Below are 4,522 nucleotides of genomic sequence, written 5' to 3' on the forward strand. Positions count from 1 at the left end.
GAGTGCCGAGCGCTCATCACTACCAGCAACTGGGAGGCACGTTACCTTGACTACCCAGAGCACGATGACTCCGCCCTTTGCTGTGCTTGATCATGTGACTCTTCCCCAGGGGAGAGTAATCGAGTAAAGAGGAAGTGGTACAGTAGTTGCCCATAGCAACCAATCATTATGAAAGCAGAGACCTCATTTGTTGCTATGGGCAACCACACTCATCTTCCTGGTTTTAATAGCTTATCCCATAACATCTAGTACGACCCCCAACGATTAACTGAGTAGGTGGGCACCTTTGTCGCCAAAAAATACCAAGTAATGTAAGGAGGTGTGGTCAGGGGGCATGGCTTATCACAACATAAAAGTCTACCTCTCTGTGGCCCAGTAGTAATTAATGTCCTCAATATTAATAATTTCCACACCAGTGTCCCAAATAAGAAGGGTGTACCCCCTTAGTGACCCCAAACGTAGTAGTGCCCCCAATTGTTGCCACAAAAATAGTGCATCCCAATAATAATGTTGCCCCCAGTGGTCATAGTGCGCCCCCGTAGAGCCCTCTGTCTGTGCGGTGGGCTGTAGGTACAGGAACGCAGACGGGAGGGAGAAAGCAGGGTCTCCGACCTGAGCTGCTTCGATAAGTAAAACTACTTGTGGCCATGGTTGCTGCCAGCCGTCCTCTCAGAGAAGTTAGTTTCTACCGGCCATTAATATAAATCCCAGCAGCGGCCCTGAACCTAATGATGGGCCGGGTGGCAACCCTGTTGGTTACTGTGCTCATCTCTCCACCTACTATATGGCTGGCACAAGAGGTGTAATTTAAAGCTCCTGGGCCCCAATGCAAAATGTGTAGCAGGGCCCCTAATTAGAATGTTTTATTAATAGTATTGGGCTCCATATATGGAAAAGAGAGGCCTTATGGGCCCCCTAAAGCTCCTGGGCCCGGGTGCGACCGCATCCCCTGCACCCACTATAGTTACGCCCCTGGCCGGCACTGTATTTTCCGCTGGGACAGCTAGCATCACCACTCATCCTTCTTACCAAAATTGAGTGATGGCACGAATGGTGGTCATATTGTTTGTTAAAATAATGGATCTTTATAGATGACAATATGGCCTCAGACCGCCGCATTGTGAGACGATGGTCCATACACCGCAGCGTGTTTGCTCTCATGGGACCACACCAGTCATGTGTTTGAAGGGGCTAACATAGAGGCAGACCGTGAGTCTGCTATGGGGTCCCCAGCGATGGTTTGGTCTCACAGCTTCTGGGCCTGAATACAAAACAGACCCCCTGCTGTTATACTGGGTGCATCATATGGCAGAGGGGCCATGGGGCTTCGGGGTCTGAATACGACAGCTACATCTGCACCCCCTATGGCTTCACGTCTGGGGGTCTCAAACCTGTTCAGGACTTTCCTGTAGAACCACATCCCAGCAAGCAAAGGGGGGGAAGGAATGGTCTTACTGTGTGGGGGCATTATTGCTGAAGGGGTCAGTCGAGGGAAGAGGGCATATGTGTGGTCACTATTACTGTGTGGGGGCATTATTGCTGAAGGGGTCAGTCGGTGTGTGTGTGGGGGGGGGGCATATGTGCGGTCACTATTAGGCTGAGTTCACACAGGGCGGATTTGCTGCGGTTTTTCCGTTGCGGTTTTGCCGCGGTAGAAATGCTTCTGCGGCAAAACCGCTTCAAAGGTTAATTTTGGCTTGTGGATTTTCCTGCAGATTTTCTTGCGGAAAAATCTGCAAGCGTTTTTTTTTCCGCAGCGTTTTTTACTTTTTGCCGTGTATTTTGGTGCAGATTTTGCTGCGTCCATAGGAGGCCTATGGACAAAAAAGCGCTGCGGAAAAGACAGAAGAATGGACATGCTGCATCTTTGAAAACCGCGCCGCAGTTACATTTCCGCACTGTGGCTGTGCAAAAAAAAATCCGCCCTGTGAGAACAGCTTTTTTGCAAAACTCATTTGTGCTGCATTGCACTGCAAACGCAGCGGTTTTGCCGCAGTGCGGATATGCAACGGCAATCCGCGGCAAATCCGCTCTGTGTGAACCCAGGCTTACTGTGTGGGGGCATTATTACTGTGAGGGTACTTGCGGGGGTCATTATTGCTGAGCAGGAGGATTAATAATGAGTGGGGCATATATGGGACATTATTACTGTAAGATGGTATATGGTGGCATTATTATTGAGCTGGGGCATTATTGCTGAAAGGGTAATGCGGAGGCATTATTACTGGGGCGAATGCGTGGCATTATTACTGAAGGCGTTATGTGGGGGTATTATTACTCTGTCAGGGCAATATTACTGTGAGGGGGCATTGTTACTGTGAGGGGGCAGGCGGGGGCATTATTACTGTGAGGGGGTCAGTATTATTGTGAAGGGACATGCAGGGGCATTATTACTGTGAGAGGACAGGCGGGGGCATTATTGCTGTGAGGGTGCACTAAGGGACCTTTCACATGAGAAATTACGCCGCAGGACGCAGCCATATCCACAGCTGTGGATCCACACCAAAATTTGTAGGTCTAACTGCTGATTTTGATTTGGAATTGCAGGCAGGATTTAAGCCATTTTCAATTCCACATCAAAATTTGTCGGTAGTGTGGGGGGGGGGGGTCTTCAACGGAGACCAGTGCTGATGTTGCCCGAGTCCAAATTCAAAGGAAAGCTATAGCACGTACTCGAGGAGAACCATAAGAAGCCACTACACACAGCAAGTGAATCAAATGAGTTGTGCTTTATTAGGAAAAACACACAGCTTATATAGGCAGTCGCCCACAGGGTGCAACTTTGAAGAATTACTTAATCAGGTGACTAGTTTGAGAAACAGAATATTAGCACATTCCATTCTTGCAAAAACTACTTATCTTGAAAAAGCACATCTGCTACGTTCCGGTGCATCCGGCCGCAAACTGTCAGTAAGCCCGGCCACAAACTGTCAGTAAGCCCGGCCACAAACTGTCAGTAAGGAAACTTATCACTACTTAGTTCCTTATCTGGTGCAAGGCCCGGACTAAAATAAGGAACTTCTAAGTCCCTCTTCTTAGGTTACTCAGAAACAAGATTAACCCTTAACAGTAGCCACGCCCCCTGTGGGACACAGAGGGTGGGGCTTAGTGTAAAGTGGCGTGACTTAACGTATAAACACTGACGCGCACAGTCTGCTGGAAGAATTATCCCTGCTTTTACTGTTTGGTGTATGCGGAGACCCTTTTTGATCTTTGCTATGGGCCCCCCTATTTACCCCATAGGAGGGGCCACAGCGCTCTAGTGAGCGCCACCGAACCTTCAGTAGGTCACCCATATGTGTGACAGTGTGAGCCCCATTCATTCCCCCACATCATGGTGCTGCTTATGTTGTGTGCTAAATCACTGAGGTATGAGTATCGTTGTGCCTCACGTCTCAGTGATGTAAGGAAACCTTATAATGCCCGTTTTCCTAATTATATCTGCTAGTATTTCCCAGCCTTTCATCACGTGGCTGTTTGTCACGGTGCTTATAGGTGGGAATCAAAGTGTAAATGGACGCCAGCAACGACGAGTACTGATCACACTGGGTATGGATGGAATCTATCCACAGCTCTTAAGGTTACAAACCAATTCATTCCTCCCCAGAAGCTCCATCCTGCCAAGAGTATGAAGAGTCCCCGGAGAAGGATAAACGCTCGGATACATTAACTTATGGCGAGGATGACTGGTAAACATGCGCAGGCGATGCTCTTATGGAGGGGAAGAGGGGGGGGGGGGTTCAAGGCGCATAGTGATTGTTTCTATGTAGTTCACCCCTTAAGTTCAGTTTCATGCAAATAAAAGTTCTGTAACTTTCTAATAAACTTTGTTTGGATTCCTTATCCATTTATTTCTGCTTGCCGGCAATGAATGGAATACTTCTTGCTTATATATAGAGCACGTGTTAAGCTCATAGCCAGCGGTCGAATTCGGCCTCCCATGTCATTTTCTGTGGCCCACTAGGTCCAGGAAGCAGAAGGACTGGCTGTCCATTTTCCCTGGAGACCACAGCCAGCGCTTGGCAGAAGGGTGGCGCCAGCACAGGGAACGGGTGCCATTTTGGATTCTGAGCTGTGGCACACCTCTCCACACTGCTATGTTCAGCAACTCACAAGTGGTGGCTCTGCCAGTCCTATCCGGGCACCCTAGACAAGGTAGGAAAGTCGGTGTTAAGGAGGTGGGAGGGGAATGCCATTGTGGCGCATAGAGCTCCATAGCCATGTTAAGGGCTCATTCACACAGGCGTATGCAGTTTTGGTCCGCTAAATACGCAGTGTTTTCACGGACTAAAATATGCATATTCACTATGGTTGCATTTTTTTTGCATGTGTATTCACTGTTTTTCACGTGCGCAAAAAACCCCCCACAATAAGGTCCCATAGATTTCTACTGGCTTCATGTGTAAATATGCAAATGTCGTGCGTATTCACTGCATATTTACACAATCCCATTGACTTTGATGTGCAATTTCGATCTGTAATACAGACCAAAATAGAACATACTGAGTTATTCTGCTGTCTA

Source organism: Eleutherodactylus coqui, chromosome 2, assembly GCF_035609145.1.
Source record: "Eleutherodactylus coqui strain aEleCoq1 chromosome 2, aEleCoq1.hap1, whole genome shotgun sequence".
In the NCBI taxonomy this organism is placed as follows: domain Eukaryota; kingdom Metazoa; phylum Chordata; class Amphibia; order Anura; family Eleutherodactylidae; genus Eleutherodactylus; species Eleutherodactylus coqui.